Below are 27,652 nucleotides of genomic sequence, written 5' to 3' on the forward strand. Positions count from 1 at the left end.
TTCCAGTGCCCAGCCTCTGGTGAAGAACCTTTTCCTGATATCCAATCGAAACCTTCCCTGGCACAACTTCAGGCCATTCCCTTGTATCCTGTCACTGTCACCACAGAGCAGAGCTCAGTGTCTGCCTCTTCCCCACAAGAGGAGGCTGTGACTGCAGTGAGGTCTCCCCTCAGTCTCCTCCAGGCTGAACAGACCAAGTGACCTCAACTGCTCCTCATATGGCTTCCTCTCCAGACCCTTCACCATCCTCATAGCCTTCTTTTGGCATCAGAGCCTGATGTGAAGTCCAGCTTGCAGCCTTTATTTCTCTGGCACATCACCTTTTTCCTGGCAATCTTCACCACCTTCACTTGGATTGTTCTTTCTCAGCCTATTCCACTGCCCCACTCCAGAAGCTCAGTGAACAAGTGAGGTTCATAGATGCACCTCAGTTGTTAGCATTTAGCAAGCGGTTTCCTAGGAAGCAAAAGATACCACTGATCCCATAGAAAACTGCAGCCATTGTTGCCAGGGAAACTCCTAGTCTCTAGACTTACTGTGAAATATTTGGGGTTTTTACTCCTTTGGTTTTGGTTGGTTAGTTCCTTTAAGCCACTGCAGCACCAGTGGGACCACTTGGTGCTTAGCTTGCCATTTGCCATTAGTAGTTTGTGGGTCACAATTGTCTTCATTGTTTAATGAAGTGGAAGGATCTGGATAGCTGAAGACCTGGAATGAAATGGACAGGCTTTCTTAGCCCAGTGGAGGGCTAAGAGTGAGATATCTAGGTTTCCTGAACATACCAAAGTTGAAAAAGTGGGGAAGGAAGGCACATGGAGAAAAGAAGCGCTATGTTCAGCTCTGTCCCAAAGTGAAACAAATAATTTATGTCAGAAAATTACCAAAAGCTACATAGGGTTAAGGAGAGTATTTTAATATAGGTTTTTACTCTTTAGAAATCTTTTGAAGTTAGCTTGACAATCTTTTCATTTCATGTGAGGACAATGATGTATTTATTTCACAGATTTCTTTTTGAAGAGGAGGACTGATTTTTGGTTTTATTCTGTTTGATGATATGTTTTCCTTTACCTACCTGAATTTGAGCATCTTGAGTGTAAAAACTTGGTTTGAAAGTTTGTGCCTGATAGCTGCAGCTTAAGAAGAGTGGTCCTGTGTGTGTGTGTTTGTGTGTGTGTTGGTAAGAGGAATGAGTATGGACAGCACAGGTTTAACAGGGTTTCTTAGTAAAAGCAACTCCATTACTTTCCTTTTAGCCAGGGCTGCATAACATTTCATTGTGACTCTCTCTCAAAATCTGTGCTGATCCATCAGCCTCACGTACTTCAGCTCTTGTTGCTAACGTGAAAAGTGGTCCCTTTTCTTGACCAGGAGATGGCTGCTAGGAATCTAGGCAAAGGGTGAGCCTGAAACAGCATAAAGGTGTTTGTTTATCAGAGGTATTGGCACATTCCTGTTAGCTGAGTGATATTGCTGCTGTGCCCATTCTGGTTCAGAACTTGGAGCTACGGATCTGAAGCGGGAGTGTGCAAGGAGTTCCCTGCTTGTAGAGAGCCAGGACGTCCCTGCCCCCTCACAACAAGGGGTTTGCTTCCAGTGAAGTTTGCTACAGCTGAAGGAAGACACAAAATATTTGAACTTTTGATTTTTGATGGTTGTAATTCATGTCCAGCGATTCACAGAGAGAAGCAGCCGCTGTTGTTAGGTGAAATTATCCTGTAATTGCATACATAGTATGTATTGCATTACACCATAGCTAGATTTATGGCCTTAAAGTAAAAGGAATTTGTTTTCCTTCTGTGAGAAATTGGCCTTTAAGGGCTTACCCTTTTTACGCCTTTTTAGGTTTCTGTATAGTTCTGTGATTCCTTCCAATACCTTTTAATCGGGAAGGCTTGACATTTTTCTGCATGAGAATAGCTGTCAAACGTCTTGTAGAGCTCTGGCTGCACACAAATGGGCACACAGGGGGATCTTTTAGATGTTTTGCCGTTAGCTTTTTCAGGAAAAAAATGGGAGAAAGGGATTTGATTTCTCCTGTGCCTTTACGTGAGTTTGCCATGGTTGGCCAAATTGCAGAACCTCTGTTTCAACAAGGCATTTCATCTCTCATGTATTTAGAAATTCTTTTAAATGTATGAAATCATCTCTGCAGAATGAAATCTTCTTTGCATAGTCTTCTCCAGTGGATCTTTTTCATTTGTCAGCAGCTACGTTTTTTTTTTTTAATGAAATTTTATCCTAAACTGTCAAGGTTTTATCTGCAGCTGTGAGGGGATAACAGATCCTGTCAGCCGCTGCTTTTTCTGTGGCATGGCTCCCACAGCCATCTGTTACCTTTCTGCTTCTGCATGATTTACACACCAGAATCTCCCCTCCTGAAAAAAAAAAAACAAACAAAAAACAGTAGAGAAGTGCTGCACAAAAGCTGCAGTGCCAGTTCTTGAGGCTGATATGAGAGATTTTAGAGCAATTTGGTTATGTTTCATAGGTGGAAGGGGCTGTCTTTACACAGGGGGAAATGGCCTGCATGAAATTTTCTCATTCAAAAGTGTGTGTGCATGACTTTCACAGAGAAATTCAGGAGAAATTCACACTGAACACCTCTCCACCTTTTACTTTCCAGGTATGAGTTTGAGCTGATCAATTTTCAAGTCAGCTAGGTGGAAATATTTTCATTGAGAAGCATGTTTATCACCTCCTACATGCCTGTAATCATATCAGTTGTACACATGGGTGCAGTGAAACTGAGCCTAATAGTTCCTAATCCACAGTAGGTTTATTACTAAGTCTGATTTGCCTCATAATAATAATAATAATAATAATAATAATAATAATAATAATAATAATACAGACAGCATCTCAGAATAACTTGCAGTGTGAATACAGAAGCCTTATCCCTGTTTCATTTCATGTTCATCAGCATAAAGCTCTGATACAGAACTTACATCTTCTTTGCTATTGTTGTTCTAAAATAAAATCAGATTTTGGTTTAGATTTTATTATTTATTAATATTAAACATAACTACATTTCATTCTGTTTCAGCATTTGTATTTTGGTTTTTTTTTGTTGCTTGTTTTGTAATTAGCAGTAGGAATGGGGTGGGAGTCATTAACTTCTCAACTGTTTTCCTAGAACACATGATGAGAAAAAGCCTGCAGTTTACTGCTAAAAGGAAAATAAAAAAAGGTGTTTGGGAGGGTGACGGGAAGAACTGAGGGAGCTGTTTTCTTCAAAAGAGAGTTTCTTGGGGAAAAAAAAATCAGGAAAATTAAGTATCAATCTCACTAAAAATTATTTCGTATTTAGAGCATTGTTTATTTGTGTCTCTACAGTTAAGAATAGAATAGATGGAAGAGAAATTGTAGAGCTGGTAGGTGACAACTCAGACATGCAGAATAGTGAATGTAGCCTTACACCTGTATTGAGAATTTCAGCATAGCCTGAAGAATAATTAAATTTTCAAAGTAGTTTTCAGAAACATTTTAAAGAAAAACTATTTATGAGCTCACATCTCTAACATTTTAGACTTCTTTGGAAAATGCAGTACTCTGAATGTGGTGTTGATTTACTTCCTTGCTGTTGCAGGCTTCTTGGGAAAGCTTAACTTATGGTACTCCCAGTTGTGCTGGATATAAGCAATATAAGCTAAGTCCTGCAGTATTTTCAAAGAGGAAATTCCGTTTACTTTGTAACATGACTTTGAATGGAGTAAGTGCAACAATTCAGAGAAACGTCTATTCTATTTGAATATTGACCATGAGTTTTGATCCTCAGTGGTTAAGAGGCAAATTTTTAGTTTTGGATAAAAAAAATAAGAGAATAAGAGGTTAAAACTGTCATGTGACGTTTTATTAGATTACAGTGAAAACTAGTGTGGTTCAAGTATTTGGTGATGATAGTTTGAAGTTCAGCATTTGTTCACAGTGCAAGCAAAGTCTGGATTTCTCCCCTTCGTGAATCTTGTATGTGGGGGAAAAAATGTTTAAAAGGCACTGTTGTCAAGTTCACAAAATATGTGCAGTGAGAAACATGTGGAAAAAACCTTTTCAGCCTGTTTCCTTTAAAATTATCTTGTAGTTTCCCTGTACTTCTCTTATCTGCAACAGCTGAGTCTCTCAGCAAATTCACAACAGCTAGAAGCAGTTCAGAGATCGTGGGGTTTTTTGTACTTTCAGACAGATAAAGCTGTTTGATTCAAACAAGAAAATAACATTTCTTGGATAATAACTGTCTAATAACTTATCACTCATGTGGTAAGATGTCGGTGTAACAAGGGAAGAAGTATTTTTTACTGTCAACATCTCTCTAGAGTAAGAATTTTGTTTCAGTTGGAATGTCATGCATCCTGCTTTAAAACTTTATTTAAACTTCTGGAGAGATGTGTTTTAGATTTTTCTTGTAAGACCTAAAGCTTGAACTCTCAGTTCAAAGTTCTCAGTGGTAAAAAAGTAAAGCAAATAAACTTTTAATAGAGCAAGAAGGATTTTCTTATGCTGGCATTTGGTTTTGCTTAGAAAAGTCAGAAAAAATAATGTTATTTTGAAATAAAAGCCAGGAAAAAAATAATAAAAGCTAAACTGAGTAAATGTAGCTTTTATGTTTTCTGGGAATTTAAAACACTGATTGTTTAGAAAGTTCAGAGGGAAGAGAAGGCTGCTTTTACATGAGTGTTGTAATACTGTAAAAAGTATGATCTCTGCCTTTGTTTCTTTTACCTTAGGGCAAGAACATTTTGGCAGAGAACATTTGCTTTTTCATTCTCCCCACACCCATGTAAAATTTAGGCTTTGTAATACTGAATTCTCGCAGGATCCCATTGAAAAGGAGTCTGGTGTGAAGATTTATGTGGCTCTCTCAATATGTGATAGTGGTAGTGATGCAACTCCCTTGAGAAAGATGCAAGTTGGAATGGAGGCTGTGAAAAGTGCCTGGAGAATTACTGGCCAGCATCCCCTTTTAATATGTGAACCAAAAGTAAAACTATGGATTGATGCCACTGTTCCTGCACATCTTGCTAACATTTAAATGGTCCAGTGGTTTCATTTTGCTGTACATGTTGAGTTCCAAAAAAGCTCATGTTCAATTTGAAATGAGATGTGGAAAGCTGGACTGATAAAAAGCAAGAGAAAGAAAGGCAGGATTTAAAACAAAAGCAGTTAAACTGTTTAGATATGCCAAGGATTAAGAATAGGGAGTTTCTTTCTAGACAGGTCTGCTGTGAAAGCCTGTAGGACGGATGCCATGTGAAAATTGCAAAAATCTTTTTTGGAAAATGTGAGCACATATAGGCTCAAGTTGTTGTTGAAGGAGCTTTTTAAAGAATGCAGCGAAGGGCAGAGCTCTGAGGGACCATGGACCTATGAAAACTATCTATGAAAACTATGTGGAAAATGTACCCAGCTATATTCGACAGTCTCATATCATCTTGTAAAAATCAAAATTGCTTTGAAAGCTTGGTTGCCGGAATGAAAAACCCACATCTTTGAAATAGGATAGCAATTTAACTGCACAGCTATTAAGTCTAGTTAACTAACTTGGAAAAATCCTATCTGTTTTCTTTACTTCTCCACACGTGGCATTTGCTAATCTTAGTTTATTATATATACATATATTTTTGTGTATATATCTATGTATGCAGTATTAAGTAAGGCTTTTAGGTTGAGCATGTGCTGGCCATAGAATGTCTTGAAAAGAGAAAGCACAGAGCACAGGATTTTTAGCAACAAAAGGACAATGGAAGAATTCCTGTGAAAATTTAAGTCTTTCTGTATATAGAATAAGTACAATATATATATATATATATATATATATATATATATCTAGTATGTATGCATCTGTAGAAGTGATAATCCATGCCTGGCTTGAATGTGTATGCTGACAGCATATGTGTATAAGTGTAAGGATATGGAGCACAGGAGCAGGGTATGATTTGTATTCAAAGACTTGATATCTTAGAAGAAGCAGTGGGATTGGTACAGCATGAATGGAATCTCCCTGGCTGCTGCTGAAATTCCTTGTGTAAATCAAACTCAAAGAACTAAAGTACTTATAGCTTAGATATTAGGAAGAAATTACTCATTGTGAGGGTGGTAAGGCATTGGAATGGGTTGCCAGGAGAAGCTGGGGATGCCCCATCCCTGAAGGTGTTCAAGGATGGGATGGGGCTTTGAGTAACGTGGTCTAGTGAAAGGTCACAGCCTGTGGTCATGGGGGAATGGAACTGGAAGATCTAAAAGTCCCTTTCCAACCCAAACCATTCAGTGATGCTGTGATTCTGTGAAATGCTGCCAAGCACTGATATAGACCCCAGCCTCTCCAGCACTTTTCAGATAGAAACCTCATGTTCAAAGGGCATGGTCTGTCCTATGTCACTTTCAGAAAAGATACATATTAGTTGTGTCCTCTACTTAAGGCAGAGTCATTGTCCATATCCTTTATGGTATTTGTGCTGGTCTGTCCAAAGCATCTTCTCTGTTCTCTGAAATTACAAGATCAGGAGGTGCAAATTTTGCATATGCAAAGTCAGTTGCAGCAGCTAGTTTTATTTATGCCATTGGGATTTCCTTGATTATAAAGTGGGAACTGCAGTGTAATTTTATTTCAGTTTATTTGTGATAGTTTTCACTGACAGCTCAAGGAACAGTCATGGTCATTTTCAGTGTTTAAGTTACAGGCAAGTTACAGAGAATCTCTTTTATTTCCATGGTTTCAAATACAGAGTAAATATGGATACTTCGTCAAAAACAAATGAAAATAATGTCAGTATTAAAAAAAAAATATTGCCTGGATTTCACATTAATGAGTTGCTGTAGCTTAATGCTTTACCTTGGATAGTAACACAAATCTAGTTCAGTGATTAACCAGACTCAAACATGCTGCACCAATTTACCTCAGCAGGTGTACTATGTGAAGAACTAAAATATGTGACAGGGTAGTATAATCCTGAAGTGAAGAGTTCTGACTTGGTTTATATCAGCTGGTAGGCGTCTGGTGCTGTAAGGCTGGTGTCTTACTAGGGGTGTGATATTTGGAAGCTCTCCCCCAGTAGAGACTTTGAGACTGAAGTTCTCTGTCTTTGTTTCACCACTAAGTTTATGATGGAAAGAAGCTTTCCAGTTCAAAAGAGGTAGAAGAATAAGTAGGAATTGGTCAAGTCCTAGCTAATTTGCTTGCTTAGGAGATGTTTGTCTTGGAAGATGTATGATGTATGACTGAGACCTGGATTTGCCTAAAGAGTATTAATACTTTTAAAGGATATTAGTTATTATAGAGTAATAACGTTCATATGAAATAAGTACAAATATTTATTGCATTTCTCATATATATGTGACCAAATTCTATGCTGTAAAAAGATAAGTTTGCCATATAGGACAACAAAGTTGGTTTTTATCAAATGAGATTTAATTATTGGCTGATAGATTTGTTTGTTTGTTTTCATTAAAATTATTACAAGAACATTTATCCCTGAATAGTGTTTTAATTTTAAATTTTAGACTCAAAATTGCATCTGCTGAGGACCTATAAAATAATTTAAAAGGATTGTATGTTAAATTAAATGAGATGATGCTTCCTTCTTCTGGGTAGGAAGCAGATTCTCTATGTTCTTAATAGAGATTTGTGTTTTATAACCTATTACATGAGACTTCTCTCCATGGAATTTCAAGAAATTAGGGAAAGCAATAATTTTTTTAGGGTTGGTTGTTTTTGTTTTTTTTTTATCACCGGGGAATCTCAGAAACATTGCAAGAATACAAACCTGATCAGAGTAAAGTGAAAAATCCCCCTCATGTGTTACCTCACTTCCAAACCACAGACTTGAGTCTCTGAAGTCCTTAGAATAGATACTTTCTTCCTTTCCTGTTCTCTTATTTGGCACTTTTAGGAGACAGAGCTGAGTGATTTTTCAACAAGTAGCTAAAAATATGTAGGAGAGTGACAGATATAAAACTAGTAGGAATTAAAATGGTCAGAAGATTGACATGGATGTGTTTCTTCTAAATTTGTCAAAGGGTAAAGCAGAAAAACTTTTAAGACCTACACTGAAGTAGACTTGCTTGTGAACTCCAAGAGCAATATTCCTAGTTGCAAATTTGCTTCCTGCTTATTTTCATCCTAGGAGGCATTTCTGGCTCCTAGGCTTCTGAACCTTGAAATTTGAAGTGTGATGTAAGACCTCATTCAGGATTTCCTCTCTTAATATTTGTGGGAACTGTAGCATGCAAGTATCCTGTCAATACTTCCTTGGAATGGCAATTGATATCTTCTTTTATTTCTCCCTTTATAAAAATAATTTTTAGAGCCTCTAGCAGTGTGCTGTGTACCAATGTGTGCTGCCTTCTCATCTCATGTGGGTTTTGAGTCTAAAGTGATCCCTGATGCAAGTGGAAATTCTGTCCCCTTGTTTCATGCACACACCTTTCTTTTCTTCTCACAGAACATGGTGACAGCTGATTTTTCATAGGGGTAACTACTAACTTGTCTGCTGAAAGAGGAAGAATTCAGAGCAGAATTTTGTTATGTTTACAGAAAGTGTTGTGAGTAGCTGGGAGAGTGAAGCTGAGATCTTAGTTGTTTACATGTAAGGAAGGGTAGAAGAGGCAGTGCAGTGATACTTCAGCTGTGAAGTGTAAGGCAATGTCTCATCATTCAGACTAGTTCATAGGGCAGATTTGCTGGTGGAAGAGACACATACTTACTGAGGGGCTTATTCTTTGCTGTACTCTACACAGTATACCTAGGCTATATCAGTTTTGGTCTGTGACTTATTAATGTTTAGCATTTGAATTTTCATTATTGGCATTATTTTCATTATTTCTAGCTGGCGGTGTCTTGAGTATTCTAAAAGCGGGTCCAATAAGCACAACCGTGTTGGTTGAAGTTGGTAGAAGCAGCTCTGGGTGTTGATAGAAAGCTGCTGAGAAATTATATATTAAATTACTTAATGGTAGGACCCTTTGGTGTACATCAAACTTCCAGAAACAACACTGGAAACCATGTCTGGATTTCATTTTTCAAAGTTAGTATTTCGAATTGAAAATCTTATCCTCTTGGTTTTCAAACTAGTTGGGGGCACTTAGACGAGGGTGCCTTTTTTGTCTTCCTCTGTGTCCCTGTCTCCTCCACAAGTTGCAGTTAGACTGGAGCAGTGCAATTTATGGTGTGCCATATGGAATGCCATATGAGGGGGGAGGAAAAGGAGCAAGAATCTTCTGTCATAGATAGCTAATGAATATATTCAAAATTAAGGCTAAACTGAAAGCTGTGACTTGCAGTTGCAAGTAACTTGTTGCAGTTATTTGAAGGTTTTATCAATGTCCTCAGTAACTTTGCAGCAAGAAAACAAGAACAAGGGATGAAGTCTGCCTTTTGCAGAAAAGGCTGAGGTATGAGGGTTCCAACAGATTAGTAAAATTGAAGTATAATGCAAACCTGTGAAGTACTAAAATACAGCGTTATTGAATGTTTAAAGTTATTTTAATGTGGTTTTATGTGAATTGTCTTTGTGTCTTCATTCTGAATTTATGAAACAGTTTAAATATTCTAAATTATTTCAGTTAAATTTCACTTTTTTCTGTATTTTGCCTTTTATTTTTATGTGGTTGAAGAAGCACTGAGATGCCTTCAGAAAGTGCCATTCTCGAGCTTTTTTTCAATAAAGGAGACGTAGAAGTATGTTTCAGTCTTCACATTCTAAGATACAAAGTTATGCTTTCAAATATTAAGTTTTTGTTTTACAGAATTTGAGTGTAGGGAGTATCAGAGGAACATCTGGAGTATAAAATACTGAGGAGGAAATTTTTCAGTGCAATCACATGAAACGATTTTCTTCATTTTATTTACAAAATTTACCTTTTTTTGCTTGGACACTTGGTCTTAACTAATCACTAACAGAAGGTATAGTATCTGATTCACAATAAATGTTCTAAAATAAACTGTTTGCCACCCCTCTTTCTTAGTTTTGAAGGTGATAGCTTGTCTCTAAAGGTGCATGTACAGTACTGTTAGATTCACACAGGCAGCATAAATAATATATTATGAACCTGAGTCAGGCAGCCTGGGTATTGATAACAATGTGCAGAACCAAGATTGTTTTGTGAAGCAATCCAAAAAATGAGGCTATCAATTGCCATCTCAGTGGGTAGGTAGAGGCAGCTATAACTGAAAGGTAGTTTGAATTGTCAGCATAAACCCTGTCTAGCATGTGCATACACTGAAATTACTGAATTCTCTAACAAAGTTTGTCACAGTTGTCAAGAAAACCTGTTTGCTGATGTGAAAGAAAGATACCTGTCTCTGGGACTCCAGAGGACAGTGTTTGAATGCATGACAGCATTTAGAGAGTACATTATTTCTAGCTTGGGTTGCTTCTGATTCTGCAACTTCTATTGACGTTACTGCCCGCTGTCATCTTCAGCAGAAGGCAGATTGTCCTAAGGGAGGTGATACATGTGTGGGTGTGTTTGTATCACAGAAATAGGCTTAATCTCTTAAAGTCCAATAAAAGGTGGTGGATAGTAGCTACGGAGAAGAAAAAGTGGGAATCAAAGAAGTGTGGGACACACCTTATCTTTCATTTACACTGTCTAGTACAGAACTCAGCCTGTGTCATGTCACAGGACTGCTGTCACAATGGCTGTGCAGCTCCATCAGCTATAGGTCCAGTTTGGCTTGTGAGAACAGTCATGATTTAATATGTAATCATTTTTGTTCAGGTTTTCCTGTTTCAGGCTTCCCTATGAAGCAAAATGATTAATTGTGGACATAGATTGTAGTTTTGTTTTTGACTGCTTTGAGAGAAGTTGGGTTTTTTACATGATCCCTTTCATGTGTTCTTGGTATTTGTTCTACAGTCATGCATGCAAAGCTGTGATCCACATTTATTATAGTGCCAGCAGTTGCTTCAGGCCCAGACATATTTACCTACTCTCCTTAATGCCCTTATCTGCTAATTGAAAAAGTCCTTGGAAATTACTCAAGGTACTATTATCCTAATTAATTTCAACAGCTAGTAAGTCACATTATTTCATACTTCTGGTTAACTAACTAAATAACTAGAGAGTAAATGATGAACTCATCCTGTAGTTGTGTAGATAGTGTTTAGAGAAGTGGAATAAGGGATTGGCCCTGGAGTATTTTGTTTGGGGTTTATTTTCATTGGCTGAATGTGACTTCTTAAAGGATTTTTCTTAGGGGGTTTTTGTGTTTGGTTGGGTTTTTGGAGTTTTCTCAATTATTTGACAGAGTTTGGTTATCACCTGTATCTGATTGGCTTTATGGTGACTAAATACCTGCTTTATGTCTCCATAAGGGTTTGGGAGTAAGAATACCATCTTTTTTACAAATGAATTGTGAGTTGCCTTCCAAATTGTGGTTGAGTTGTTCAGCCATGTGTGGTTGTAGGATCATCTGATAAAAAAAGCAACTGTAATTCATATGAATGATAGCTTGTTGCCCAGCTTCCACAAAAGCCCTCTTGGATTCATACTACTATGTACCTCTCATTTTGGCCACAGATTAAAATGTAGACATGCAGGTAGTAGTGTATTGCTACTAAAAAATATTCTGAACATAAAAAGGCTGAACACTGTGATTTGAATTTAAAAATTAATAAAAACAAACCACAATCTAAACTAGCCGTTTTAGTTGTTTCCCTGTTACATGCTTGAGAACATTTTCTGTACAGCAGAGGAAAATCATCTCATTTGAAAAGCAGACATCACGACACTTACAGATTTGTCATATAGCACATTGGAAATTATCCATGGGAGTTGTAGTGTGCTAATTTTTACTGCTGCCCATATCTCTCCATACATTAAAAAAGATTAACTAGACTTGAGATGAAAAAGTGTTGCCATACTTTTTCAGACGCATAATTGACTTCATATTATTAAACTGGAAAACCTGTGGGATGCTAGAGCTTACCTTGAACAGCTCCTTGGTGGCCATCTGGGCTTTTAGATGATAAAACAATGTACTCATTTTTCTTAACACTATGATATTCTAGAGTACAGTGCAAGATCTGTATTAAAATCAGCTTCCCCATCATTTTTTTACACCTTCCTACCACAATATTTTTTGTACTCTGCTTACAGACTTAACTTACATAAAATCCAAAAGGGAGACAGTTTGTGTTGATTCTGAGTATTTCTTACCTCATATAGGTTAAAGTAGTTTATAAACGTCCCAAACTTCAGTTATTTTTATCACAGTGTGCAACCTGGAAAGTGGGGTTTAGATTGATACTGCTTACGAAGCTTCTTAGCTATGTGGCCTTTGTTTTTATTACAAGATGTTGCTAGAAAATCCTTTAAGTTACTTCAGTTTTCCTATTTTGTCATTTATTTCTAGACTGCCTATTTTGATTTCATCATTCAGTAGCAGTGAGAAACATACTCTTAAGGTTCAGCATTCTTGAGGGTGTTCTTATCTCTAAAATTGCAGCTGTCCTTTAGTTAGATTTAGCCAGGTGAAATATAAGAGTAGAATAACAGCATAACATACTTTGTTCAAAGTCCAAAACACTCCTTGTCCTAGGGAGTTCAGCTGTAGCCAGAAATGCCACTGCCACTAAAGAAAAAAGTCTGGTCAGGAAATGCTGGATGGTGCAACTTGTTGAAGCCCAGGTTTGTTAAATGCTATTAAAAATGAAGAAAAATTAAAGAAGTTAATGCTTCAAAGCATTTGCTTTGTGTCTGTTTTTTCCAGAGTCGTAGTGTCTGTTGTTTCTTTCAGTTCAGGGGAACAGAGATAGTTGAACTAGATACACAGTTTTTATACAAAGGCAGATGCTCCTGTACTTTTGTAGCTGAGTGAAGAAAGGATATTACTGATTAAAAAGAGTGTTAGGTAGCAATACATGAGATGTGCCTGATTGTCTGAAACAAGGTCACATCATCACCTATCTTAAGGTTCCTAAGTGCCCCCTTAACTTAAGGGGTAACAGTTTTTCAAAGGAGACTCCTCAGTGGAGCTGTGTCAGCTGATTTTTCCTCTGAAGTCACCATGTTTTTTATTTATTAATACCGCTGTTAAGCATACAAGGGACATATATATGTTTTTCCCCTCCTCTCAAATTTCTGTTGGCTTTGATTTGAGATTGTAAATTAAGTCTGTACTCTTGCAGCATTTTGGAAGAGAAAGCAATGAAACTTCAGAATTGTGATTCTAAGTTAGCTCATAGGGCTGTTGAGTCCTCTATCCCCTCTAAAAGAGGCCAGCACACAGGGAAGAGGACAGAACAAGCTTGCTGTTACTAATGCAAGATGTTTTTGCATCCATATTGTGTTCAAGGAGCTTTTCAACTTATATGCACCTCTGAAGATCTCTTGGGAAAATTGCACTTGATATTTTAATTAGATGTCTATCAGTTCTTATACTTAGTGCAGCTTTAAAAAATAGATCTGTATTCCTCTTCTCCATGGCAGTCATAATTGTGGAGATCTCTACCACCCATACTGTAACTCATTTCTTTTATAGGTTGAAGCATTCGCTGTATATTGAGAAGTATATATTATGGAAGCTGCTCCTTAACTATTAGTGTTCCTTATAGCCTTCCCTATTTTCATTAGGGTTTACTTAATAATTTTTGCAAGAGGGAGTTTAGAACCAGGCATTCCAGGTACAGGTATGTACCATAGATATGCAAGTAAAAATAATGACAGTGGTGCCTTTGTCTTTGTCTTACACTGTTCTCTTAATCACTTCATGATTTCGCAGATGTTTCAAAGTATGAAGCTGACACTTTCCTAGAACTGTTATAATCCAAGGGTTTTTTCTTTCCATTTTTTGAAAAACAGTGCACTCCTTGGCTTCTCCACAAGCTTCCAGTGGCTCAAGTGGTTGTATGTACTCATTAATTCAGTTTTTAAAAAATTGGTAAGTTTTTTACAGTCCTGTGGTTCCCCAAATAATCTCTGAAACATTTTTCTTTTTTAATTAGCATTCCTCTATATGCCATCCCCCACCCCCATTACTTAATACACATATAAGCAGGAGGTTGCACAGTCTAGCTAGAGGTTCTCTTATTTCATTCTTGCATTTCTTTCATTGTGCGTACCATTGTAGAATAGTTTGAGTTGGAAGGGACCTTTAAAGGCCCTCTAGTCCACCTCCGCTGCAATGAGCAGGGATCTTCAACTAGACCAGATTGCTCAGAGTCCCGTCCAGCCTGACCTGAAATGTTTCCAGGGATGGGGCATCTACCTGGGCAGCCTATTCCAGTGTTTCACCATCCTCATCACAAAAAATGTCTTCCTTTGATCTTGTCTCAGACTAATGTCCTTCAGTTTAAAACAATTCCCCTTGTTCTAGTGCCACAGCCACTGCTAAAAACTTTGTCCCCCTCTTTCTAAGATAATTCCTTTAAGTACTGAAAGCCCACATTAAGAGGTCCACAACTCCAGCTCTCTACGTTTCCTCATAGAAGTAATTCAGTCCTCTAATCATTTCTGTGCCCATTTCTGAACTCACTCCAACTGTTCTCTGTCCTTTCTCTGCTGAGGATCCCAGAGGTGGATGCAGCACTGCAGGTGGGGTCTCAGCAGAGCAGAGGGGCAGAATCCCCTCCCTCACCCTGCTGGCCACACTGCTTTGGATGCAGCCCAGGATACAATTGGCTTTCTGGGCTGGGAGTGCACATAGCTGGGTCATGTCCAGCCTTTTATCCAGCAGGATCCCCAAGTCCATCTTGGCAGGGCTGCTCACAATCTTTTCATCCTCTAGTCTGTATCAATACTGGAGGTTGCCCCAGCTAGGGTCCCCACATCTTGCACTTGACATGGTTAAACCTCATGAGGGTCCCATGGGAACACTGTTCAAGGTTGTCTAGGTCCCTCTGGATGGCATCCCATCCTTTAGGGGTGTCAGTTGTACCACTGAGCTTGGTGTCATCTGCAAACTTGCTAAAGGTGCAGTTGATTCCATTGTCTGTGTCATTCATGAAGACATTAATCAGCACTAGTCTCAAGATGGACCCCTGAAGGTCACCGACCATCACCCATCTCCATTTGGACATACGGCTCTTGACTGCTACCATCTGGATGCAATGATCCAACCAATTTGTTATCCATTAAATAGTCTGTTAATCAAATCCATATCTCTCTAACTTAGAAAAAAGGGTGTTGTGGTGGACTGTGTCAAAGGCCTTCATGCAGTCCAGATAAATGACACATGGAACCCTTCCCTTGTCCATTAATGTAGTTGCTCCATCATAAAAGCCCTTTAGATTGGTCACATAAGTTTTGCTCTTGGCGAAGCCAAGCTGGTTTTCTCAAATCGCCACTCTGTCTTCAATTTGCCTTAGCATAGCTTCTAGGATGTTCTGTTCCATGATTTTTCCAGGCACAGAAGCACGACTGACAGTTCAGGAACTCCCAAGGGCCTCCTTTCTACCCTTTTTTGAATGGGTGTAATATTCCCCTTTTTTCAGTCAAATGGGATTTCATCTGACTGCCATGACTCTTAAAAGATCATGGAGACTGGCTTGGCCACTGCATCAGCCAATTCCTTCACATACTTCTCAGGGGTGTTTTCAGATCATTATGTGTGCTTGAAAAAAACATTTATCATTGGGCTTTTATACATGTGAAGGTACTTCTTCACCTACTGATTTGACCATTCCTTTGACCTACCTAATTTTCAACATTTCACCTGTTATTTTATGTATCATGTGCAAAGGGGAGATCTTCTAAAGCCCTTTGTGTTTCATCAGTCTGTCAGCACTGCAGGAAAGCTAAGACCCTTGTGCCTGACTTGTCTGCCAATATGCCATTATGGGGACCTTTCACTGAACAGTCTCACTGGGTTGGAGGGTGATTCAAATCTCTTGTTCAGGGGCACACATAAAGAAACCCTCTCTCAGGTCTCCAAAGTTGAGTATCTTATCTGCCCACTGCTTGCACCCTTGAAGGTCTCACACCAGCAGTTTACACAATACCATTCTATATAATAGAAAATTGCAACAGCTTAAGGTTTGAAGATCGATGGTGACAATACCAGGCTGCAAAAACTTACTCAAAGCAATATATAGATAAGCTCTAATTCTCAACAAAAACGATCTCACGATAATTAATCAGTGTACATAAACTACTGGCTCTTATCAAGATGTTCCTATGGAAAAGAGAAGAGGTTCAGCCCAGAATTTAGGATGGAGTCTTCCATAGCTTCTCCCGATTCTCAAATTAGCTTTCTACTATTTGTGTTTCAGGTAGAGCTTGAGTGACTCTAGTCACACATACCTTTGTCACTGATGGGTATAAATTCTAAGGCATGGTCAATGAAATATAGAACATGTGCTCTGTGAGGAGTGGTGGTACTTTGGAGGCACATAGCTTTGGGATGGAGATACTACATTTGGGATCGGGCCATGGTTGCTGTTTCAACAGTAATGCATCTTTTTTCTCCCATGCTTGACAGCTGCTATGTGAATTATCAGCTACAAGGTACCACCACCATCATTGCAAGGATTTCCACAGAGTCTGGCCATGGTGTCTCTGCTCCACTCCACCCTTCATTTCATTCCCTGTGGCACGTACTGTGTGCAGGAGGTCAGTCGTGCTCACTGCATCCCATCCAGGGATTAGAAACTGCATTTCATCCTATAATGTCTGTATTGTTGTAACTGCTGTTAGAATGTGAATATAACTTCCCAGTTCTTTTTGAATTTACCCGGAGTAATTTTCCCATATCATGTTACTTTAGTTTCCTTGTTTAAGCACAATCCCATGTTTTCTGAAAACTTTTTCTTAATCTCCAATTATGCCCCTTTTGTTGCTCTTTAGCCATGGTAAACTTCTTTTTAGACTTTATTATTTTTTCTCAAATTTAAGTATAGTATACTAAATATGCTTAATCTTGACCGATGGTAGAGAGACCCTTTAGCTGCTCTTCCTTACTACCTTTTAGCAAGCTGCTTCATTTTAATGTGATTTCTCTCCTTGAAATCAAAGACAACTCTAGAACTCTGGGGTTTTGCTCCAACAAATATGTTTTATCTGCATATTCTTTATGATTTCTTGAAGGTGGTTTACTGCAGTGTTGGGAACCAGACCTTTGCACAAGTGAGGACCAACACAGGCATTACATTCCTTGCATGGATTAGCAAAGATTAGAGCCCTTCCGTGCAATAACTGTTCCAATGTCAAAAAACTAATTAGTAACAGTGGATTTATTTGAGGTGAGTGTTCAGTACACAGAATATCCATTGACATCAGAAATACTGATTTATTTTTATTTTTAAGATTAGACCTTTTTTAAATTAATGTACCCATGGAGTTAATTAAATGGAACTGTAAAGTGAACATACAGTGTAGTGAGATTTTCTGGTATAAATTAATGGAATGTGAAAGAAAAGATGATTGGAAACAATCACCATAGATTTACTTAGGGTGAATTATGCCTGACCAGCCCAGTTGGCTTCTCTGATAAACTACATTTCAGGTTGGGAGAACAGCAGCTCATGGAATTGACTTTACCAAGGCTTCACTCCCACAGTATTCCTTTATCCACATTAGAACATGATGGATTTGATGGGACAAGAGGTCAATGTGTAGAAAGGTGGGTTTATGATCACACTTTGATTGAAGGATACCCTATACCTGAAGGCCCAGTAGCAGGTGGGATATCCTGGAACCTGTCCTACTTAATTTGTTTATCAGTAACCTGCTAGAAATAACAGAGAATACTGTATTCAAATTTGTAGATGACACCAGATTAGGGTGACCAGTTGATACCCTTGAGGGCAGGGCCACCATGCAGAGAGACCTGGTGAGGCTGTGGAAATGGGTCAGCAGAGGAACCTTAGGAAGTATCAGGTGGACAGATGCCAAGTCCTGCATCTGGCAAGGAATTAGGCCGTGCAGTGACTCAGGCTGGTGCCTGGCTGATTGGGAGCATCTCTGCAGCAAGGAATATGAGACCTTGGCAGGCACAAGCAGCGCAGGAGCCAGCGCTGTGTCCTGGCTTCAGGGGCAGCCAGCTGCACCCTGGGCTGTGTCAACAGGGGCACAGCCAGGACAGCAGGGGAAGTAATGATCTGTCTCTGGCCAGTCTTTGTTCAGTCACATGTAAATCACTGTGCACATCTCCCCCACCTGGTACAGGAGAGACATCAATAAAGCAAAGCAGCTTGAGTGAAGGGGACCCCGAAGATGAGCAGGGAGCTAAATGCAAGTCCCATGAGGAGAGCCTGAGGGAATGGAGCTTATGGAGAAGACTGGTGATGGCTTTTCTGGTGCCTAGGTAGGAGGATGTTACTGAGAAGTGTTTTGTCAGTGTTGCATGGTAGAAGGATGGGAGGAAGGCAAGGGCTGAAGCAGGAGAGGTGTAGACCTCAAATAGAAAAACCTTTATTATGACAGTAAGACTCCAGCTGGGAAGACGTTGCTCTCAGAGGTGGTGTGGTTTCTATCCTTGAGATTTTCAAGACTTGAAACACGACAAGTTTAAAACCTGGGCAATCTGGTCTGAAGATTACCTTGCTCTGAACAGGAGGTGGGAGGAGGTGATCTTTGGTTGTCGCTTCCAACCCAAACTTTCTGAGTTCACTTACAAACTCATCCAAAGATGACCATTCATTCTTGCCAGCTGTTTGACTGTAATTTTTTTTTCAGAAAAAAATTACAAGTCTGTCTGTGTGTGTGAGTGTGTGTACACATATACATACATAAAGAATTTGCAATTAATTATTTATTTTTATTAAATTTAGGAGTGAAAGTGGTGTGGATGATGTGAAATAGACCAGTTTGTTGGGGGTATACAATCTGTTGCTAAAGAGGGGTTACTAACTTACTGTTCCATGACCAGAGTTGTCTTTGCTGTATTCTGTATTCTTACCTGGAGTACTCGATGTCAGGGTAGATTTTCTTAAAAAGGAAGAACAAGATGGAAAGCTTGGGAGTAACAGAATATCAAGCAGTGGGCAAAGGTACCAAGAGCTCACTTTGAACATCAGTAGCTGTGATTTGGTCCCTACACAGTTACTGGTTCTGTCATTATGCTTTGTGAAACTACTCTGTTCCTCACTGGATCCTTATTTTTTAAAATTCTTAAAGCACTACCTGAATTCCCTATTTATATCTATTGTGTTTTGGGGTTTTTTTTTAATTAGCTGGAGGTTAAACCAGTTTAAATTTCAGGTGACTTTGAATGCACCTTGCTGCAATATGACCTAACTCGTTAGGAAGGCTGGCACAGGAAGACAAGTAGTCCCTGAGGTAGAGTCAGAGTGATAGTTTACAGTGCTTCCCCTGGAAGAAAATGTTGCCCAAAGCTACTGAAGTTTTGATGGAATTTGTTATGATTTGCTAGGTTTAAAACTCAATTCAAGTATATAGAATTCCTAATACGCCTGCTAAGAAATCAAGTAAGCCTAACACAAGTGCTGGTGTATATGAATGGCACTTTTTTGTTCTGCTTGCCTTAGGGTTTTAGAGCACTTTTCTGCTAATGTGTCTGTTACATTTAGGCTGGGCGGCTTGTGTTTCTCCCAAGGAATCAGTGTTTCTTCCAAGGAATCAGAATACATCCATCAGTGTAACATCTCAGTTTAAAAATACTGCTAGAACACAGCACTGAAAATGAAATTGTAGGTATTACAACTATAACTTGGAAAATAAGCTCTTACTTCATGAAACATTTCAGAATTAAAAGTATGATTTAAATTTTGTACACTTTCACAATGACAGATAAAACCTTCCATTGTTAATGTAGACTGAAGGTTATTAACCAATCTGAGCTTTAGTCCTCTTATAGGTATGACAGTGAATGAGCTCTGCATAATCTTGTTTCAGGACTCCATTTGGACCTAGGGTGTATGTGTTCTTTCTCTTTTTTGCATGTAACTGATACTCTGTGACCATCAGTTACATGCAAAAGAGGAGGTGCAAAGAAGAGATAGGTAAGAGGTAGGTAATAGCTCACTTTGAGAACAGAAAGGAGCATATTTACAGCCTCCATCCCTGTGTGTGTTTTCTGTTAACGTCTGCGTTCCTTTTATCTTGGGGAAAAGAGCATAAATCCTGGGATTGTAACAGTAATGTGGTGAGGGAGTTCTAAACATTCATTTTTTCTAGAAGCTAAGAAAAGACTCAAGCTCTTAAAATAGAATGCACTTAAAATTTTCTGCACTTTTCTCATGGTGACCACCTAGAAATGCCCCTTGTAGCTAACAGAATATCAGCTTTTTTCCTCTACAAGGTAGTAATTATCTTTAAATATTCCTTTGTAAAGAGAAGCGGTGGAAATAATGAGAGCTAAAATAGTTTATCATAGCTAACCAGAAATTGTCCATTAAAATGGAGCTTCAGGAGGGTGTGGAGCAGTGATTTCCAAATGAGAAGACAGGGAGACAGGTGCCCTTCTGCCACCCTTATCCATGGCAACAGACTTCTCTCAGTGACCTGAGACTCAGTTCCTTGGCCTTATGAGAGGCTGGTCGAGACTCTGCTAGATACTACTGCAGAAGGAGGCAATATTAAGGCAAGACCACAGAGAAAACCTTGCCTTACACATACTGTGATTTTACTTGAGCTGCTATTTTGTCCTGTCTTTTCCTAGTTCAGGCAGTAGCGAAGGGAAAACCCTTTTCCATGCCTTTCCATACCTTTTCCTTCTGGAGGAATAAAGGGAACAAGGAAAAATTCCTGTTGACAGAGAAAGTGTTGAACTAGACGCAGGGAGTCAGTAGTTACTTTTATAGAGAGGTTAAGGGGGCTACACACTATAAATTGTGAAGGTGTGACAGGAGACCTCAAAACTGATATTTTTAGGAGCAGTTAAGTTATCTGTAAAATTTGTTTACAGTTGCCATCTGAACCATCTGTTGCATTTCCTTGTGCTGTAGTCAGTTGGGGTAGATGATATTCTGTAATAGATGAAAGGTTTTTTTTAAAAGTATGGTTTATGTCTCTACATATACATTTATAGAGTACATCTTCTAACGAGGCCTAGATCCCATCAGTGCTATTTGGGGATGCCACTGTAGTAACAATGATATATTACATGCTGTTAATGCTGTGTTTGCAAAGCATTTCCAATTAAAGTCGTTATGCAAATGTAAGTTGCTTCCTTTCTCCATCTGGTTGTTTGCATACAGGCAGTGGCATGCTTTTCAGTGAAATAGTTTTTGGTGTAATATTTCTAAAAGTTTATCTTTAATGTAGGCAGGGGTAGGGGAGGACTTCCCTGTTATGAAGTCATAGTGTCCCATGACAGGAATTGCCACCAGTGCTTGGACTTGTTGAATGTACAGCTCTGTATTCCAGCATTTGAGCTGATGGGGAATTGGCTGCAGCACTGTTATGTTCTACCCTCTCTTGCTGGTAAGGGATGGAGGCTACAGCACAATGTCAGGAATCACAGCTGCTTCGCAAGGGTTCAGGTAGTATTAGGAGCTTAGAATACCTGTTCAGTTCCAGACACAATCTTGCAGTGTTTCCCAGGGGAATGGACAGAAAAACATACAAGGATCTGGTTTCTAAGTTGCCCACTGAGCTGTAGATTTGGTTCCTCTAGGTCACGTTTAGAAGACCAGAGACAGCTTTTTCCCCTGCATCTTAGTGAGAATGTCACCATGCAGGCTTGCTATTCAGACACTTGTCACAGGGACTACAGGATGACCAAAAGAGGTGGGAATCAGCTGTCTTTTTTGAGAATGAAAGGTAAATTCCACTCTGCTGGCATTAAAATCAGTTGAAAAAGCAAAATCTCCATTAAGACTCCACAGAATTAAGTGATATTTAATTTTACACTGTTTACAGATGTGTTTATTTCACTGCAGTTTTTGTCAGGATTTGTCAGTCTCGTATATAGTCATGACCAATCTATTTGAGAGCCCATCTTCAGTATGTATCTAATAGTTTTTATGGTAGTTATTTCACAACCTAGTGTTCACTCCAGAGAAATCGCACCTTCTAGTTTAACTAGTACCAAAGTACTAGAAGTTTAACATCTGTGAAAGAACACGTGGATATGTGGATCACAGTTTTCCTTTAATAGAAAGAATATCATTGTGAATCAAAGAATGCTGAATTGGAGATTAGGTGGTCCCCTCTGAAAAAAAAAACCCAACAAAGCATTTCTGCCATCATTAATAACTGTTTGCTGTAGCATTTGGTCTTGTAGAAGATAACCCAATTTTTGTTGTCCAACCTAAATGATTCTTGTGTATTTTGACCTGCTAGACAAGCCTCAGCAGCTGTGACCAGCACTTCAGACAAACATACAATAAACCTTTCTGCTGTTTCAGCTAGAGGTGTATTACCTTACTCTAGGATCACAAAATGTGGTTTTCCTTAGAAATGTTTTTTCCTTAGAATTTTAATTCAATGAAAGCTTAGTCTGATTCTGGGGCCAAATCACAGCAATTTTAAAAATCTGATGTATGTTCTCTACTTAGTATCAAATACATTTACTTCCTCATAGAGGGGTTGGGTTTTTTCCCCCCTCTACTTGTGGGCTGTGGTAGATAATGATCACCTGTTAAAAATCTTGTATTTATGAAAACTCCACAAAATTAATATAGTGTATGAATCCTAATGGCATGTGAAAGGAAAGGGATGAAGTCGAGCAATCCAGTTTTTGCATATTCGAAGAGTAAACAGGTGCATAAATATCACAGGCTGTGATGACTCTGCTCCTTTTAATACAAAGTACTGCAAGAAGTTCTATATATTTATATATGTGTATGCATATATGCATATATTAGCATATAGTTTAATATATATATTTAAATATACATACAGTTATGTATGTATATGCACATACATAATTATATGCTGGATATATGTTTTTGCTAGAGAAACTGATGCTGTTAAGGTGGTATTCACATTTGGCAAAGAACTCAAGGAATGGGTACTTCTATCCTTTCATTAATGTTTGCTTTACCATTTCTAGTTGTTTATTCTTAAATACTAATTGTTTTTAGGGATTAAATGTATGAAGAGAGGCAAATTTCTATAAAAGTAAACTTTAAGCAACTAAATGCAGTGCTGCTGAAAGGGCCCTGGGGGCCCTGGTCCATGGCACGTTGACCACGATCCAGCAGTGCCCTGGCAGCCAGGAGGGCCAACCCTGTCCTTGGGGACATCAGGCACAGCATCACAGCTGGGCAAGGGAGGGGGATTGTCCTGCTTCCATCTCCACTGGTGCAGCCTCATCTCGAGTGCTGGGGGCAGTGTTGGGTGCCACAATTTCAGAAGGACATTAAGTTATCAGACAGCATCCAAAGGAAGGCAGCAAAGATGGTGAAGGGTCTGGAGGGGAAGCCATATGAGGAGCAGCTGAGGTCACTTGGTCTGTCCAGCCTGGAGGAGACTGAGGGGAAACCTCACTGCAGTCAGAGCTTCCTCATGAGGGGAAGTATAAGGGCAGACACTGATCTTTTCACTCTCTTGACCAGTGACAGGACTTGAGGAAATGACATGAAGCTGAGTCAGGGAAGATTTAGGTTGGATATTAAAAAAAGTTCTTCACCCAGAGGGTGTTTGGGCACTGGAACAGGCTCCCCAGGGAAGTGGTCACAGCACCAAGCCTTGGCAGAGTTTAAGAAGCATTTGGACAATTGTCTCATGCACATGGTGTGACTCCTGGGATGTCCTGCATTGTGCCAGGAGTTGGCCTCAATGATCCTTGTAGGCCTTTTCCAACTCAGCATATTCTGTGATTCTGTAAATCTACAGGACTGCAAATCCTTGATAATCTTTTTATCTCTAGGGAGCAAACTAGAGAAAACATGTAAGGCACATAGTCAAAACGCAGCTGTTTCTGTAGCTAGCTGACAGCTCCAGACCTGTTTGTCAGATGGTAGCATTTCATAATTCACATCCTATTCCTTCATCATCCATAAATGATGAAATTGGTCACAGAGTTTTGACATTAAAAGTTGTACAATATTTAGAAAACTATATTGGGTTCTTTCTTATTGCAATTATGCAATAAGAGGCTAGAGCGAAAATAAGTCAAAATTAAGTTGAAGAATCCTGTTGTAATATTTCATCTTAGTTTACATATTCAAAGCATGTTGGTAACTTCTGTCATTGTATAAACATCTAACATAAAGCTGCTTAGTATTAATAAGGGATTTAGTAGTTAAATGGTAAATATTATAAAAATAATAAATGGTTCACCATTTTAAAAGTAATTCTGAGGACTAACACCACTGAATATAAATTTTAAACTGGAGCATTGTGGATATCTATCTCTACAACTCATGTTTTAGCCTCAGGAGCTGAAAACCTGTATCTGTGTCTTGTGAAACCTCTGAGTAACCTTCCAGTTGCATGAAAAGAAAAAAAAAACAATACATAGTAATCAGTTTGCATTCTTTGTTTAAATTACTATTTAATGTCCATTATGAGTTTCTAAAATAAACTCCTTGCAATAATTCATTATGGAAAGATAATTGCCTTAAAATTTTATTGTTTCCTGTATGGTCATGCTGGTGCTAATTAAAGAAAAAGAAATAATAGGAATTTTGCCCTAATTTGAAACAAAATTTTCATGTTGGTATTTTTTTTCCCTCAAACATCATAAACACAGGTTGTTTTATTAATACATCCTGTTTTCTTTCCTATGAGAATAGAGAAGTATTAATCACTGCTGAAATTTTTTTAGGAGGTCAGAGATTCCTTAAGAGAGTAGTACTTGTTATGGCACAAAGATTTTAAAACTACTTTATATTTTCATTTGCTCCTCTAATCCCCTTGAACAGGTCGCTTAAAAGGTATGAGTAGTTGCAATAACACAGTTTCTGAGTAGCTTTATGGTTTAAGTTGGTTGGATAGTTAAAATAATTTTTAGTATGGAGGAACAGTTTGCATTGCTTAGCCTGTAGCTTAATTATAAAAGAGAAATTCAAATTAAGTATTTTCCTGTTCAGTCATCATATAAAGACACAATAAATTTACTTTTTAAGGTATAAAATTTGAGATGGGATGTATTTGGTGTTCATTTCTCATGTGAATAGTCCTTTCTTACACAACTTGTCATTATCAGTTCAAGTGATTTGCTTCTGCTAAGGCTCGTTAATAATGATTTTGGAATTGGTGCACATATTTCTCTGAAATTGTGGGTAAATGAAACACATTTGCTGGGTCTTATTTCTGTATCAGTGCTGGCCAAGAAACTAGAAGTATACATATGGTTACATTGTAGTATGGATACACAGATATCTACAGTAAGAAAATCTTCCCTTACCTTGCACAAAAAAACCAAAACATTGTTTTGTATCTGTCTTATTGAGCAGAAAAAATGGCATCATTCCCACTGTGTTTACATCTAAAAAGTTTAAGATCTGAATTTGCTATTTGGATGTTGCTGTAGAAATTATGCACCATCCTAGAAAGAAGTAAATGTTTTCTATCTCATGAAGTAAACATTATTAAATTCTTGAATCATTAAAGTGGAAACAACTTAGTACTGTTTTGAAAAATTTCCAATATATGAACACTAAGACTGTTTGTAAATCCAGTGTTAATTCTAGCTAACTAGGAAAGCATTACATGAGCCAAATAGAAAGTGGCCATGCCACTGGTGGTGATTTTTATTCTTGTGGCTTGGTTTGCTTTGGTTTGGTTTGTGGGGTGAGTGGGGTGTTTTTTCTTTGTTTTTAGTTGCCAGGTTAGTGCTTTTCTGAAAAGAGTTAGTTGGAATTGTAGAAACTCTCACCCTGGAACCTCTTGGGAAGTTCTGATCCAGCGATGTCAGTATGAAGTCAACACTGAATTTAGACCAGATTGTTGAAGGCTTTGTCTAAGTGTGCCTTGAGAATCTCCAAGAACAGAGATTATGCTGCCTCCTTAGGCAATGTTTTATAGTGCTTAGTTCTTGTGATTTTGAATATTCTTTTTCTTTATGCCAAGTCAGAGCTTCCCTCGTTTTAATTTTTGACCATGGTCTTTTATGCTTCAGCCCTGGATCTCAGTAAAGAGCTTAGGTCAGCCTTCAGTATAACCTCCTCCTACATACAGGAAGGTTGCTCCTAGGTCCTGCTCCCCAGACAGTTATTTTCCACCTTGTACCATTGTATGTGTTTATTCCTAGAAGCAGAACTTTGCATTTGTCCAATTTGTATGTCATGAGGTTTCTGCTGGTCTGTTCCTCCAGTCTGACCTCAAATTTGCCCATGCATTTCTCAAAGCTACCCCCAGATAGGATGAGAGGCAGCAGGCACTAGTTGGAACTGAGGAATTTCAGATTAAATGCAAAGACTTATGTTTCTGATCTATGTGCCTAGAAGTGGCTTTCAAGATAACTTCCTCCATGATTTTTCTGGGTGCCAGAGAAAGACTTGCTATCCTATTACCTTGCCATTTTTAAGTACCAGTGTAGTTGTTCTTTTTCCTCTGTTTTTGAGGACCTTAGCAAATCTCCATGCCATGCCAAATGTGAGACTTTCAGTGTCACCAGTAGGCTCTCGACACCATCACATGCATCAGATTTGTCAAGTTTTTCACTATTTGCAAGCTATTAGCTTCCAGTATCTCCTTGAGCTCTTCAGACATAAAACCCTGGGAGACTTTGTTGGAGAACACTAACACAGAAGGTATGAGGTACCTTGATCTTGTCCATGCCTGTGATTCCTAATTTAGCAACAAATTTGTGGTTTCATTGTTCATCTTCTGTTATTAATGTAGGAATAGAAGCTGTTTTCATTTCCTTTGACATTACTTGTACATCTCAATTCAAGCTCGTTTGTAGCTTTCTTAACAGCACCCATGCATGTTCAGGCAGTATTTCTGCTTTCCTCCTTCCACATCCTGTCCTCACTTCCATCCTATGTACCCATCCTTGCTACAGTGGAGCTCACTGGTGAGTTCCTCAAACTTTTTACTTGGTACACTAAATAATTTGCTTAATAACCTTAGCCTGTGGTCTGTTCAGTGTTAAAACTTGAGGATTTTTTCTGATTGATGCAACCTTTGTCCTGTAACAAAAGCTGAGGATAAAATGCTAAAAATAAATCAGTTAATTAGCCTTAATTTTCTCCATTTGAAGTAGTTTTACAAATAAATTAGTATTTAGAACATATGTCTGGAATTTTCTGAGAAGTTTCAGCTAGGTTTCCAGTGATAACTGAAACTTATCCGTGCTCTATGTAAAGTTCATGCAAGTAACATTCATTTACTGTAAAATAGAAGACTTTAAATGTAGTCTTTAATCCCGAGAAAAATTAGAAAAATATTACCTATCTGGAAGAAATTAGATAGAGGATATGTATCCTTTGTGTGTCTGTGTATCAGTTGATACTGCCTGTCATGAATTCAGAGCAGCTGAAGTAAAAGCTGGATCTCATAAGGAAAAATAAGCTAAACACTGTTTAGAAGATAAGATGGTGATGTACGGATAGACAGCAAAGCATATGGTGCCAGGAGCTTGATGCTGGGAACAGTCCCACTCTCTGTCTTCCTTATTAATTTGGAAAGAATGCAAACATATGTTAAGTTTTATTTTATATTTTTCTTTGCATAAATGGAACCTTATGAATTGAAGAATCTTATGCTTTAGCAGTCAGAACAGAGCACAATGTGATTTGGCACTTTTTTTTTAATTGGAAAAAAAAAGGAATAGTATTTTGACTTAGAAATGACATACTAATGTAATTAAGGGGAAATGAGGCCAATTTATTTAAAGACAGAGACACTCTTGTAGGAAATA

General features: G+C 38.4%; 1 protein-coding gene across 1 annotated transcript in view; it reads left to right on the top strand.

Moving 5' to 3' along the window:
* CTNND2 (catenin delta 2) overlaps positions 1–27,652 on the top strand; it is a 506,399-nt gene that overhangs the window by 286,309 nt on the left and 192,438 nt on the right. The gene's annotated exons all lie outside the window — the stretch shown is intronic.

This window comes from Cinclus cinclus, chromosome 1, assembly GCF_963662255.1.
Source record: "Cinclus cinclus chromosome 1, bCinCin1.1, whole genome shotgun sequence".
In the NCBI taxonomy this organism is placed as follows: Eukaryota; Metazoa; Chordata; class Aves; order Passeriformes; family Cinclidae; genus Cinclus; species Cinclus cinclus.